This window comes from Pongo abelii, chromosome X, assembly GCF_028885655.2.
Source record: "Pongo abelii isolate AG06213 chromosome X, NHGRI_mPonAbe1-v2.0_pri, whole genome shotgun sequence".
Lineage (NCBI taxonomy): Eukaryota > Metazoa > Chordata > Mammalia > Primates > Hominidae > Pongo > Pongo abelii.
The window spans coordinates 25,376,845-25,393,163 of record NC_072008.2 but is presented as its reverse complement, the minus strand read 5'-3'; positions in this window follow the sequence as shown (position 1 = coordinate 25,393,163).

Here is a 16,319-nt window from a genome sequence, read left to right as displayed (position 1 = left end):
TTATAAATTAAAGCCATGCAATTGTGGGGGTGTAAAATGGTACCAACATTTTGGAAAATAGTTTGGCAGTTTCTTATAAGTATAACCTTACCATAAGACCCAGAAGTCCCACTCCTGGATGAAATAAAAAATATATGTTCACATAAAAACCCCTTGTATGACTGCTTATAGAAGCTTTATTCATAATATCCAAAAACTGGAAACAATGGGAATTTCCCTCCACTGGGGCATGGGAAATTGGCAAAAAAACTTTTATATAAATGGAAAGAAATATTGGTCAGTAATAAAAAGGAACAAACTACTAACACATGCAAAGACATGGATAAATCTCATATTACACTAAGTGAAACAAGCCAAACTTAAATGTTACAAACTGCATGATTCCATTTATATGACATTCTAGATAAGGAAAAATTATAAAGACAGAAAACAGATCAGTGGTTGACAGTGGTTGCAGGTGGGAGGAGAAGCTGACTACAAATGGGCAGCGGGCAGGGGAGTTATTTGTAGTGATGGAACTATTTTTTATCTTGGTTGTGGTAGAGGTTGTATGACTCTATGTGTTTGTCAAAACTCACAGTTTTCCACCAGAAGAGCGAATTTTACCGTATGTAAATTGTACTTTCATTTTAAAAAATGAAGTAGGAAAAAGAACTCAAGTAACTCCTCTACGGTGATAAACTACTTTATCTCTCATCCCAATACATTTCTCTACTGTTTTAACTTCCTTGCTTATGCCGCATTCTCCCCTGTTACATCCACATTACAGTTGCAATGCAATTTGGAGCTGGAGTGGACAGGACTCTCCAGGTCATATCCCTCCTTGTTAGCCTCTATTACCATGGACAGAGACACTAGCCAAGGCGAGTGTGGATTTAAAAAAAAAATGAAATCATGGCCAGGTACGGTGGCTCGCGCCTGTAATCCCAGCACTTTGGGAGGCCAAGATGGGCAGATCCCCTGAGGTCGGGAGTTCAAGACCAGCCTGACCAACATGGAGAAACCCCATCTCTACTAAAAATACAAAATTAGCTGGGCGTGGTGGCGTATGCCTGTAATCCCAGCTACTCGGGAGGCTGAGGCAGCAGAATCGCTTGAACTTGGGAGGCGGAGGTTGTGGTAAGCCGAGATCGTGCCATTGCACTTCAGCCTAGGCAACAAGAGTGAAATTCCATTTCAAGAAAGAAAAAAAAAAAAAAAAGAATTCATGGCTGCTCAAGTCTCAATGCCCTTCTTCCAAAAGCTCCCTGAAAAGGTTAGAACAAACAGGCAGGGATGCCATTTAGATAGAGTACTAGACTAAAAAAAATCCAGGGTACTCAGTGGAGTCTTACCAAATCTGACACCAATTCACAATATGATTCAATACAAATTACTTCACATTTATACCTGTCAAGGTCCCAGCAGGAAAAAACTCAAGTCAGGTGGCTCAAGAGACTTCCAGAAGCACAGACAGGGGGAAGGGAATCAATAAGGGGTGTTGAAACATCCAGACATTTGTAATAATTGGAAGCTATTACCACCCTCAGTCCAGAAGATGCAAGAGGAGGAAGTGATGGTTCTACAGGGACCCAGTGATATAAGAAGCTGTGGTCATGAAAGACTGACCAAAAGCCAAAATCACAGCCCCAAACAGGAAAACAATAGAGAAGAAATTGTCTACCATTTCTCTCCTCCCCTCCCTAATGTTTTATCAGTGCCTCTCATTGGCTAAACCCAACAGAAGGCCAGCTGGAAAGGGAGCATAAGCAATACAGGCCTTAGTGGTCAGCCTCCAGAGTGCAACTCAGGGAAGAGAGGAACAGGGAATGGATTCTAGAAGGAATGGAATGGAAAGGACAAACTAAGAACAACGAGGACCTCATTCTTCATTAAAGCCATGTAGTTTCAGAACTTCTAAAATCCTTGATGTTTAAATAGTCTACAAATCTACCTGATAGTCAAATGTTCAAGCCCCCCTCCATGTTCCCTAGGAACCACACTTTCACATAGAGTAATTCCTATTTCCTCACTAATGCAATTGCCTTCAACCATTGGGCTAAAGTCTGTCTTTCATCCTAAATCAAACTCTACCCAGTGGTGGATGGTAAATATCCTTAGTCAAGCAGAACTCCTTTAGAAGAATTCTAGTTGCCTACCAAAACTTTAACCAACGTGCTTGAAAGGAGTAAGTATATGAATAAATTCTTATTCTTATAATTAAAGAGTTAAAAATCCTAGACATTTACTCTAGAAACGTATGCAGCCATCTGGAAGGGCCTCCTTCCTCACTCTATCATTTCAAAATACAGAATTATGGATCTATCTCAAAATGTAGAATTATGAATATAGATATGAATAGAATATATACATGAAGCAGAAATACTCTGGAATCCTTCAATTTTTTAATTTATTTTTTACTCTGCATGCAAGGTATGCCTGTCCTCACTTCATAACTCTATAAGGGGGTGTGTGTATATACACACACACACACACACACAGAGAAAGTTCCAGAACTAAAACACAAACTACACAGCAAACTAGGTCACTTATAGATAAACATGGTCTGTTTTCAGTCCTTAGAGCACTGCTTAGGACTTATGAATTATGAGACCTGCTTTACTTTGATATTTTTTCACAATCCCCCAAGTGATACTCTTTATTCTTTTCTTAAACTCAGAAAACTATTTTATCTCTGTGTACGTTTCAGCTGCAATGGGAATGAAAAACAACTCTGCAACATGAGAAAGAGAGCCATAAAGCGAGGTGAGCCAAGCACAGCCTTAAGCAATGTAACCTCTGTTGTGCTCCTAAATCCACAAACTATATTCAGCATGGCACTGGTGTTGCCACCCAACAAAACATAAGCCTTGAAGCTCCCCTACTGAACTCTAAGTGGTGGTCATGTCTAGGGTGCTTCTTGAGAGGATATAAGTAGTACTGAGGCTATTCACTCTCTGTCAGAACTCTAATGCTCTTCATCCATGAGGCATTGAGTTGTTAGACTGATGCTGTAAGTCTAACAACGCATTAAGGAGGTCATCTGGAGTTTCCAAATTGAAAGAAAGGGGCTAAGTAACATATGAATTGCTAACACCTTTACAAGTTAGGGTCCTTCTTCAATTTAAAGACTGCCAGAATCTACTCCCAGGAAACACGGTCAATCAGTGGCTGGGTTTGAGCTACACTGACTTCTGAGCAGTTCCATATAGGGTGACTAACCAACTGGCTCATTTGCCTCACCGTATGAAGGTAGAGGGCCTCTGGCAATATTCAAAGGGCTGCACTGAGCAGATTCTCAATACCATGAATGACTGATACTCTGACCTATCTGTGAGGCCTGAGGCAAAAGGGAAAAATAAGACTTTTCGTGCAAGTCTTTCCACCTTTCTGAATTGCCTTTCCTTGTACTTTCAGCCACTCTTTGCCTCTGCTCCCCATCCTTCCCTCATAATGATCTATGGCTCTCCAAGGTCCCAATCTGCAGGACACCCATCAGTGGCTATCCTTTCCCCAGAGAGTTCCTCAATCCAAAATAATTTCCTTCTCCCTAACACCCCATTAGATGCAGATGATGGAGAAACTTAATACTCTCCAGCAATAGCTGAATTTTCAGGTGAAAATTGTAAAACCAAAATATCACTCGATCTCGGCTCATTGCAACCTCCATCTCCTGGGGTCAAGAGATTCTCCTGCCTCAGCCTCCCAAGTAGCTGGGACTACAGGTGCGTGCCACCATGCCTGGCTAATCTTTTTGTATTTTTTAGTAGAGACGGGGTTTCACCATGTTGGCCAGGATGGTCTCAATCTCCTGACCTCATGATCTGCTCATCTTGGACTCCCAAAGTGCTGGGATTACAGGCGTAAGCCACCATGCCTGGCCCCCCATTTCTACTTTATGAATAAGGTTTTAATGAGGTCATTAAATCTATTCCAACAAATTATGTTAAAATTTCATTTCTGGAAATGAGTTTATCAAATGTTTGTCTCTAAGCTCCAAATTTATGGCACTAATTACATTATTTCAAGTTAATGTATTTTAATTAATCTCTCTAACTTTGGGGATCTTATCTTTTTCTTGTAATTATCCAGTTTTACTTCATGTAATCTATCTTAAATACTTTTTTAGAATACGATATAAGTAAATGTCAATAAGAATATAATTATTCTGATTCTAGCAACCAGAATGGAGTTAAATGCTCATATGGGGGTAAGATACTAACTCTTAAGCTGTGAGAGGACTCAGGGCTGAAAAAGCTAAGGTATCAATAAAATGTTAACACCTTACTCTGTAGAATTGGACTCACCAGCTATTACAACTCACGCATGTTAAACAGGGTGACCTTTAGAAAGCTGTCCCATACTGAACTGTCAACTCTCTTCCTTGATAGATGTCTCCATTTAAAAGGATATCGCAACTTCCCAAATGACTCCATCCCATTCCTACTGACAGTATCAGAATGCAGGAAGACCACCATACATCATTTCTTGTTGTGTTGGGTGCTTTTTGAAAGAGGGAGCAAGATTGGCAAAACAGCTCCTGAAAATCTATTAAATAAATCTATCAACAAAATGCAGAATAAGCTTGAAAAATAATGAGACCATTGCTGAATGAGGCAGATGGCTTGGCAACCCTAAAAGACTAACATCAAACAAACATTCATTTGAGTCTTCATCTAGCTTCACTAAATTAGTATGTGAATTCAAACATTTGTCTTTTGACATTTCTTTCCCAGTGATGGGAACTATATGAGTAAGGACCACTAGGCAAGAAGAGGAGGAAATGTTAGCCAAAGAAAATGGCACTTGTAAGTCATGCTGACACTAAGCCTTATGGCTTAGTATAATAGAAACTATTGGAGACCTTCCATCTATACCTCAAAGGCCTAAGGACATATTGAGTTCTTCCCTCGAGTGCAATTATCCATAATTGTTGCCCCAAGTTCTTCAAACTTTGCCACCACATTATTTGTGCATTGAAGTAGAATCCTTGCCATGCTATTGGTGAATTGATCTTCAATGATACATGTACTTGCATACAGGAAAAAACAGACTTTTACTCTCTATGAACATTCATGGAAGGGCGGGAGTTGGAGGGAGAAAATCTCTTGTTAATATCATATGAGGGATACAGTCATATTTTAAAAAACACAGCTCTCAAAGAGCTTAATATTTGGAGAGATCTTGGCCACCAAACTATGCAAAGACTATACTAAAGATGTGTGTGTGTGTGTGTGTGTGTGTGTGTGTGTGTGTGTGTAAAATCTAAGATTTTACTTAGATAAATAAAATACAAAAAATGAGAAGTTCAAAAATTAAAAGTTTAACACTTGAATATTTATGGGAGACCATAAAAGACAATTAGTGGTTTAAAAAAAAAATGAAGCCACTACAAAGGAAAGGATTCACCATTTACGCTGGAAAAGTCCATAATCTCTCTTTGAAATCACTCACTGTGAAAATAAAAGACATTCAAAATGCATCAATAGAATATCTGAGTAGGATTAAAGGCACATTAAAAAGACTAGCTTTATTCTCTTTTCAGGGCTGTCAGTCAAAAATATTCCTGTGGTACTGAAAAAAAAATCCCTCTAATCACCTCACAAAATTCATAACCCTAACGAGAAGTAATATGATGATTCATAAGCAAAGAATATTGACACATGATGTGAAGCTGTCTTCAGTGAAGTAGTACTTTCTGGTTTCACAACAACTGAACTACTTGTAAAAGGAAGAAAGGAATTACAGCCTTTCTTCCCAATCTCCAAGTTGGCCTTCCATGCTAGAATCTGGGCCAAAAAACCTGAAAGACTCACCCAAGTGATTATAAGAGCTAATTGATTTTTCAATAATCAAGGTGAGGGATTCTTGCTCTAGCATTTTGATGTGCACCTTCCTGAATCTCATCTCTTGCACAACTAAATGAAATGAATTGCCTTTTTGTTTGTAAAATGTAAAAAGTTCATCTTTGTCTTTCTCTGCACCGAAGGAGAATAGGCAAAAAAAAAAAAAAGAAAAATCTTTATAATCAATTGGAAAATATTTTTAATAACATATTCATAATATTGAGCTATCTGAAATAATCTAAATGTCCAACAATGGGACGTATTTACATGCATTGTGGTATATCCACCTGATTCAATGCCATTTGTGAAGTATTTTAAGTGGAATGAGAAGTCTTTTTATATTTTGATAGTAAAAATAGAGGTCAGCTTGATGGGTGTGTGCAGTGGTCATTAGTGCTGTTTGCCAAATTTTTCTATTTCTCTCATTTTCTGACCACATGGTACAATGGCACTTCCTGGCCCACATGAGTAGTTCCGGACACTAAGTCGTTGAGTGAAAGTGGTATTTGTCACCTCAGACCAGAACATGTAATTTCTGAGGTAAGAGCTTCCAGAGCTCTTTTCCCCTCTGCCATAGCAGCTTCCAGGTAATGGCTTCTTATCAGCCTAAGGAGTGAGAAAATGGCACTACGAAGCAGGGTGCTCAATGCATCTATGACAGACTTGCAGCATGAATGAGGAACAAACTTTTGTTGCTTAAACTCACTGAGATTGAGGGCTGTATATTACAGCAGCATATCCTAGTCTTTTCTGACAATTACAGGGTGTGTATTTTACAGTATCAAAGGAAAATTTACCTAGAAGGAAATACACTAAAATGTTAATGTATAATAAATACCCTTGGGTTGGTCATCGACAAATTTTTATTAACTTTCTACAGTTTCCATATTTTTTATAGTGAGCATTTAATAACTTTATAATCAGAAAAGAAGACTTCACATGTTTCCAAAATAGTAAGATAAATTACAGAGTCTTTAAAATGTCTTCCATACTTGCCAGTTAGGTAAATGAGGCCAGCTTTTACCCTGAAGCTCTCACGTGAAACACACTTTTTCCAGTATCACTCAAACTGCTGTTTCTCATCCTTTTAAAACCCATATGACCTGTCAAATCAAGAAGTTGTTTCCCCATTTTAACTCAAAAAATGTCTAAAACATCCTCTGCATATGGAGTTATTAGTCAAAGACTAAAATTACAAACAGTTTCTTGCTTTAGCTCTATTTCTTAGGGAACAAGGAACCAATAAAGGAGGGGTTAATAGATAAAAGGCTTTTCCTCTAGATACCAATTGTGTTACATCGATTATAATGTAAAACTCATGTGTACAGAAATTCACTTGACAGCTACTAAACAAGACAGCATGAATAAGAGTAATCTAATATATACTAATTTCAACAGAAAAAATAAATGTTTGTGGGAGGGGGAAGTTTAAAGTGGCATTTAAATGTAAGTACTATTGTAAGTATTATTTCACACTAAGTTCCCACTGTGCTTCATACAATGCCCTGCACACAGTAAATAGTCAAGTGGTTTAGTGGAAAGAACATTGGATTAGAAGTCAAGAGGCCTGGATTCTTGCTCCAGCTTCACCACTATGTAATTAGCCAACTTTTAACCTATCATTTTATCCATTTCCTCATCTGTAAATTAGGAACTGAATCTACCTCACCTGCCTCAGAGGCCTGTGTGAAGATAATAACAGAAGGAATGGTAATAAATGTTTTTATTTAAATTATAAAGTATGTTGGGGATGACTAACTTATCCCCTTTATATAATGGTGTTATACAAAGAAAACCTTTGTTGTAGTATTTCATCTCATCACTGAGATCAACTATAACCAAATTCTATCTGCTTCTGTAAGTAAATATCAGGACATGAAATGGTTTGGGTGTTAATAAAGCATCAAAGATATTTGAAGGGCTGCTCTCCAAATTATTTGAAATTCCTACTTACATAAGTGAGAGCTAAATGATGAGAACATATGGACGCATAGAGGGGAACATCAGACACCGCAGCCAACCAGAGGGTGCAGGTTTAAAGGAGAAAAAGGATCAGGAAAAATAACTAATGGGTACTAGGCTTAATACCAGGGTGACGAAGTAATCTGTACAACAACTCCAATGACACAAGTGTACCTATGTAATAAATCTGCACAAGTACCCCTGAACTTAAAAGAAAAGTTTTTTAAAAATAAATTATAAAATAAAGAAATTCCTACTTACGACAATAAAACCATGCCCTATTCTGAGAATCAAGCCACAGTAGTTGTTTAGGGTTTTGACAATTGGCACAACTCAGAGGACCAAGCAGGAACTCTGTTTCTTCTACCAGACTCCCACTGCTGAAAGTTACAGCCCCTCTCTTTCCACGCAGAGGAGTGGTGCTGGCAAATTCAAAATAATTCATTTTTATTTCTACCTGGATTGACAAAAAAAAAACACTGGAAAGCGTTAAGAGTGACACGAGTGAACTGAAAAGACTTTGGACTGAAGGCCAAGGAAGCCAGTAGTGCCAAAGCCTGGAAAATCATCAGAACATAAACCACACAATGCTGGTTTACTTTACACCAGGGATCAGCAAACTGTTTTTTCTATAAAGGGCCAGAGAGTAAATATTTTAGTCCTTGTAGCCCCTGCAGTCTCTACCACAACTACTCAACTCTGCTATTGTAGTGTGAAAGCAACCACAGACAATACATTTAAAAATGTGTTCCAATAAAATAGACACTGATATTAGAATTTCATATACTTTTCACATATTATGAAAAAATTTCTTCTTTGGATTTTTTTCTGTCATTAAAAAATATTTTAAAAACCTTCTTAGTTTGCAAGCTGGATTTGGCCCACTGACTATAGTTTTCTGACCCCTATTTTAGACAAAGAAATAGCAATTATTTAGGTCAGGCTCTGCAGAAGTAGATCCTAAGACAAGAATTCTCATATAAGTAATTTATTAAGGAAGTCCCACCATGGGAAATGAGTAAAGGAGAGGGGGAAGCAGGGAACAGGGAAGGAATAGAAACTGTGAGAGTTAATCCTCAGGATGGCCCCCAATGGTCCCCACCTCCTGTTATTCACACCCTTGTATAGTCTCCTCCCACAATGTATCAGGGTTGATTTCTGTATGACCAATAGAACACTGCAAAGATGATGGTATGTGACTTTCAAGACTAGGCTATAAAAGACTTGCTTTTACTCTCTCTCTCTCCTCTCCCCTCCCCTTGTCTGTCTGTCTGTCTCTCTCTCTCTCTCCCACTCTCTCTCTCTTTTCCCCCATCCCCACTAGCTCTGGGAGAATCCAGGGGCCATATCTTGAAGACAGCTAGCCCTGTGTAAAGGCCCACATGGCATGGAATTGATTGAGATCTCCAGCCAACAACCTTGTGAATGAGCTTAGAAGCAGATTCTCCAGCTTCAGATGACTACAGCCCCAGCTGATGGCTCAATTACAACTTCTTGAGAGACCCTAAACTGGAATCATCCAGCTAAGCCACTTCCAGATTCCTGGCCTTCAGAAACTGCATGGGATAATAACGTTTAGTTGTTTTAAGACACTAAATTTTGTAATAATTTGTCACACAGCAATCAGAATTCCAAAGCCAAGCAAGGGGGTGATTTCCAGCAGAGTTCCACGGAATGTGGCTTCAGTCTGATCTTGCCGGGGAACTCTGTAGTTTTAGTTAATCCTCAGAGTTGTCCTGACTTCACAGACAAGGGAGCTGGAGCTTTCAAACTCTAGCTCCCATCAGGTAAGAACCACCTCAGGGGAACATGAATCCCCAGGCAGTTCCCTCTCTCTGCATGTGAAGGAAAAAGTAGGGGCAATCCTCAGAGAATGGGCCATAGGTGCTGGTGGCTGGAAGTTAAATATTTATTTTTTTTTTTTTTTTTTTATTTTACTTTGAGTTCTGGGATACATGTGCAGAATGTGCAGGTTTGTTACATAGGTATATGTGTGCCATGGTGGTTTGCTGCACCTATCAACCTGTCATCTAGGTTTTTAGCCCCGCATGCGTTAGGTATTCGTTCTAATGCTCTGCCTCCCCTTGTCCCCCACCCCCAAACAGGCCCCGGTGTGTGATGTTCCCCTCCCTGTGTCCATGTATTCTCATTGTTCAACTCCCACTTATGAATGAGAACATGCAGTAACAAACAGTTATTTTTAGATCAATTAAGAATGAGAAAAACGAAGTATTTTGTTTTACCCTGATTTATTCCTTCTATGATGAACTTTCTTTCTTAGGCAGATTCTAGTTTCTGGCCTGTACCATTATCTCACTGCCTAAAGAACCTCTTTAAAAGATGTTTTTGGATCTGGATAAAGCACTGACATTACCCACCCACTACAGGCCATTTTTATGAATTTGTCAAATGTATAGATAAATATTTCAAGCTGCATTTGAGTGTGCAGGTTTGCAACATGTTGTAAATGAATTAATTTACCAGCAAGGTCCAGCATTCCAACTTCACATTTCATACATGACCCAAAGACAATTTGAACATTAAGAATGCTCACTAGGTAAATCATGCATTGCCACCTTTTAGATAATTCAGCATGAAGACGATCAATAAAATCACTTTGCCAGTTACAGATGTTAAAATACACGATGAAAAACAGCATAAAGTTTTCTGCAGGGCCACAGATACCAACTTTACCAGGTACAGTGTTCGAGCCTCTAAATTCCTAGGTAAACTTAGGGAAGTATTGTAATGTTTAACATAAATTCTTCAATAAATCAAATAACTCTTAAACTAAGGACCTATTATCTAACCAATATTAAAACTTTTAAATCAAACTTGGAAATTTTCAAGAGGAACTGACATAGTCATGATCTCTAAATCTTAAATCTCCTTCCTCATCTCTGCAAATTATCCCACCTTTCATCTAATTTATAACGAACTCAAACTGGATCAAAAAGCTCAGCACAACTGCAATTTTGCCAAGCATTAATCATATCAGAGTCTGCCTGTTAGAACCAGCCACTAGGGGAGAATGAAAATAGCATAGACTTAGCAGGGCCAGACAGCTAAGCCATCAAACTGCCAGTATATGGCACTAGTAGGTCAAAGCTTAGGTCTCCAGGATTATGCAGAACATAAGGGGATGTTGAAGCACCAGGAAAGAAGTCAGTTCATGTAGACCCCACTGAGATCCTTCTCCATCCTTACGCACTGCACACGCGCGCATGCGTGCACACACACACACACACACACACACACAGCCTGTACTTATCATTTCCTATTCACCCTCAGATCTATTTCTTGTAGTTGTTCTACTCTGCTCTGTATCACAGAGGCTGACCCCTACAGACTGACTTCTGCAGTCAACTGGCTTCTGTCTCAGTTCTGCCAAGTGGAAGCACAGACAGAAGATTGGAGAGTAGGAGAGAGGAAGAAGCCAGGGTACTTCTTCCCCATTCTCTCTTTGCTACAGGGTAACAACTATGTCTTCATGGCTCCAGCTCCGCTAGAAAACCCCTTCCCTCCTAGCTTCTGCCAAATGACCTCAGCTTATGCTCTCTGGTAATACTACAGGTTCTCATGCCCTTCAGCCACAGGGTGGTAGAGGCTTCCTAAGCTTGCTAATTTTTGTGTTGCCTCACAGTCCTGTTTGGCTTTTCAGCTCTTCCACCATCTGTGTAACCAATTCCCTGTATCCATTTCCTTCTATCTGAAATACCTGGAGTGGCGTGTTTCCTAGACTGAGCCATCATTCAGATATTGGGTGTGTCTGGACACTGATATGTAGATTTCAGCACTGGTGTGTAGGTTTCAACAGCCAAGGTATTCTTATGAATTCAGTATCTATTTAACAAAGAAGCAACAAGCTGTTTTTGAGTCCCAGCTATGTGCCTGCCATTGTGCTGGACATACAGGTCAGAAGTTCTCAGAGACTTGAGAATCATGCCAGTTACCAGAAAAGCTTTTGAAAATAACTCACTTTGGTGCTTCAGGTTCAGGTCTCCAAGGTCTGCTTTTTTGACCTACTGGAGTCTGCAGTTTTCCTGACCTTTGCTCTCAATTTCTCAACATCTAACTAAGCTCTCATTCCTATATACTAAACCTCTTTGTTCCTAAATTATTTAGGATGACTGTTTTAATTGAACAACCCTCGACTGATACACCATGTAAGTGTGATTTAAGTTCACTGTGTCTAAACCTAGCCAAACAATCTGTCATCTGAAATCTGAGTTGTCCTTATATGGCATTCCTTCTTCTCTCAAAGCAACTAACATCTTTGAAGCATATACTTTTGATTGTCCAGCTCAATACCCATTCCAACCTTTTGTTACTTGTGTCCTTTTACTATAAAGGCAGGACAGCAGACAACTCACTTTCTCAGACTGCCTCACATCTAGGGGAGGCCAAGTGACTCTGTTCTGTTCAATGAAATAGAAGTAAAAGTCAACTGGTGTTCCTCTCCCATTCCTTCTTCTTCTTGTCTAGATATTATATTATACTCAAAGTGAAACAGCCATTGGTTATAATGGTATAGCAAGAGGAGAGGAAAAATCGTATTCCTTGACAGTACCCTTGAGCTGCCTCCTCCCAGAGTTTCTGAAGCATTAGACAAATAATCCCATTAATTTTTAATCCACTATTTGTCAGCTGGGATTTGCTGCCAAATACAATTATGTATAGAGAAGAAATTGTGCTTTTTTAAAAAAATCAGATTAGCTTAAATTTATTGAGTCTCAAGATACATTCCCTGCTGGGTAAAAGCCATGTGAATCTCCTAATTTCTCCATTGTAATCATTATTTAGAAGAATGTGTCCTTACCAAGCACGAAAATAACTTACTTTGCAGTTGGAGTTTACTTTTCAAAATAGACATGTTGCTAGTAAAGTCAACTGAAAATGTAATAATGCATTGTTTTTTAATTATATTTTAATGAAGGCCAGAAAAGTTACTAAAGTGAACTGTTGGAGAAGATTTTTTTAATAATGGAAACACTGTGTTATCTTAAATCCAAATGTTCAAATATCAGATTAGCTTAACTGGGACCTGACTATATGTCCCTATTTTACAGGTTTTCATATTAAACTAAGAATTAAATAGAAATATGTTTTCTTCATAAAGGAATATCACATAGGTAAGTATACATAGGTGTATCCAAAGTCTATGGCAGAATACATTTTCCTACCTGAGAGGCTTCTCAAACTAAGAAGCAGTTATGAAGCCACTGGATGCCCACAACTGCTATTAGGGAGTAATAATTTCTCCTTCCCGTTTGGTTTTGCCATCTCAACAATTCCAGTGAACAAAACTGGTAGGATAGTTCAGACAGGGGTAGTGCCATTTACATCTCAGAAAGACTTCTTCTTTGATCCTCCATCTCTCACATCCTGAGCATTGGTCTGTCTTCTTGATAAAATATCAGCCTTCTCCTTGATAACATCTTTTATACTAAGGACTTTGCCCAAATGACATACATCCTGTCTCACTAATAGGAAGTTCTTCTCCACCAGGTCTTATAGGAGGACAGAGAAAAGAAGTAAAAATTAAATCAAAAGTAGACAGTGATTTCCTCTGTATTAGTTTGTTCTCACACTGCTATAAAGAAATACCTGAGACTGGGTAATTTATAAAGAAAAGAGGTTTAATTGACTCACAGTTCCACATGGCTGGGGAGACCACAGAAAACTTACAAGCATGGTGGAAGGTAAAGGGGAAGAAAGGACCTTCTTCACGTGGTGGCAGGAGGGAGAAGTGCAAGCAGAGGAAATGCCAGATGCTCATAAAACCCTCAGATCTTGTGAGAACTCACTCACTATCATGAGAACAACATGGGGGAAACCACCCCCATAATCCAATCACCTCCCTCCCTCGAGACATGGGGATTACAATTCAAGATGAGATTTGGGTGGGGACACAGAGTCAAACCATATCATTCTCTAATACAAGACTGGTCTAGTCCCCAGACCAACCAAATTTTTTAGTTGGTCTTCTTAAATCCAGACTTTTCCATCCTTTATTTTGGCCACCGTACCATTCTTAAATGAATCTTATCTAAAATGCGATATTCATCAAGATCAGTTTGTTGAAGACTCTTCTGCAGCTCCTTGTGATCTACCACACCAAATCTCAAGTCTTCTATCTGGTTTTCAAGTCTCCTAATGACATTCCTCCTTCTGACTTAACCACATTTATTTCCCAGTACAGCCAAATACACACTGGTCTCTGATACATCATTTTGTATGCTTTGGGTTGCAAAATATAAAAAAGAAAAGCCATACAATTCTACTGGCTTTATTAATCAAAGAAGCCTGAAGAGACAGAAGTTACAGTATTGATTAATTCAGTGTCTGTATGTCACTGGGGACCCTGCTTTCTTCCTCTCCTCTCTAACATCCCAGGATGGTAAGTCCGTTCTCAGCAGGGAGCTTGTTCTCAGGATCATTCTCCCTCTGCTCAAGGCATCACATGCAACAATGTCCAGAGCAACAGAATAAGGTACTTCTGTCTCTTGTTTTCTTTCCAACAATGAGAAGACCTTCCCAGAAGCCCCCTCAATGTCCCCTCCTGACTCCCTGGATACCATATCACATGTGTAAGCCTGAACCTGATCCTGAGCCATGGTGGAGAGGGACCCTCACAGCCGTGTGAAAGAGGATAGATACATGAAAAAAACTGGGCCCTTCCAACCAAGAAGAAAAAGGAGTGGCTGTAGGATAGGCAAACAATATCGGTAATACCTCAGCTTCTTAGCCCTACAGATCACCCTCATTACAATGTCTGTGCCTTCGTTCTTATTTTCAATATCTAATGCCTTCCCTCCTCCTTTCTACGCATACAAATGATTTCCATTCCTAAAGATCTCAAAGATATAAGAAAGAGACTTTGACACTGATAGGTCATATAGCCAAGATCATATAGCCAGAGAGAGGTCAAGCTGGAATTAAAACCTAGAACTTTGTAATCCCAGCTCATGTGTGCCCTCTTCCACCCTTTAAGACCTACCTCCTCTGTAAAACTGCCAGTTGTCATATCATTCTCTCAATTCCGTTTCAAGACAAAATCTTGATCCCATGTTATTCACTTCTTTCTCTCCCAAATTTCCATTATAATAACCAAAGATAAAGAAATTATGGGAAAATCTATATCAACTCTGCGAAACATGGAAGGGTGGCATGTTGTATACATGGGACTGGGTTAAGGAAAGGATTTACCAACACATGGGGAATAATGGATGGGATTCCACCGAGGCTCCCAAGGACAGAGCAGCTCTAGATAGGAACAGGTAAGCTATAGGCCACATGGGAAAGAGAAAACTCAAACATTTCTGTAAGTGTGCAGGCACTTACATATGGGGCAGAGTGAGACCAGTGGACATCACTACCAGACTCAGCTTGCTAAGACAAAGGGGCTATGGAAAGCAAAGGCATTGCCCTAGCAGTCTGCTTATAAGGACAATCGAGACCTTGGAAGAAGTGGGACAAGACTCACCATTTGCTACAACAAACATGGAAGAGAAAATACAGCAGTTCACTTACCTGCCTCATGTCTGTCTCCTTTATAAAACGCTCTTTCTATTTCTTCCAATCAAATGAAACTCTTATTTATCAAAGTAAAACAACAGAAAATATAAGTTTTCTCATGAAGTCTCTGGCATGTCAATCCCAGTAATGGTTAAGCATAGACATCAGGAAGAACAAACACAGGAAACTTACTGAGTGGAAATAAAGGCAGAGGCGGAAAGGGAGAGCGATAACAAGAGGAAGCAGAAGAGGGAGAGGGAGAAAGAGAGGGACAGGAGAGAGAGAAAGAGTGATTCAACAGTCGAAAATACGGAGACCTTCTGAGGATTCAGAATAAAAAAGTTTTAAGAAACTTCTTTTAAAAAATAAAGAACAGGCCGGGCACGGTGGCTCATGCCTGTAATCCCAGCACTTTGGGAGGCCGAGACGGGCGGATCACGAGGTCAGGAGATCGAGACCAGCCTGACTAACACAGTGAAACCCCGTCTCTACTAAAAATACAAAAAATTAGCCGGGCGTGTTGGCGGGCACCTGTAGTCCCAGCTACTCAGGAGGCTGAGGCAGAAGAATGGCGTGAATCCGGGAGGCGGAGCTTGCAGTGAGCTGAGATTGCACCACTGCACTCCAGCCTGGGGAACAGAGCAAGACTCCGTCAAAAAAAAAAAAAAAAAAAAAAAGAACAATATAAAAATCCATCATTTTGATTTATAATAAAATGTGAAATGACATTTCATCTGCAAAAACAGAAACACCTGAGGTCAGGAATGATTGCTTTCAGATGAAAAAATATACTGGAGCCAGGTGTGCTACTGCAGAAAACTACACTAGAGAATTAGGAGTTTGAGAAAATTTCCCCACACTCATAGGAAATGTATAAAGAGATAAATATCATGGAAAAATGTAGGAGACATGCAGGATAAATCTAGGAGATTAAATACCTTAAATGTAAACCAAATGTCAGCTGGGCCTATTGCTCCTTAGGGATTGGGGTATAACTGGCTGCTTAGACTCTGC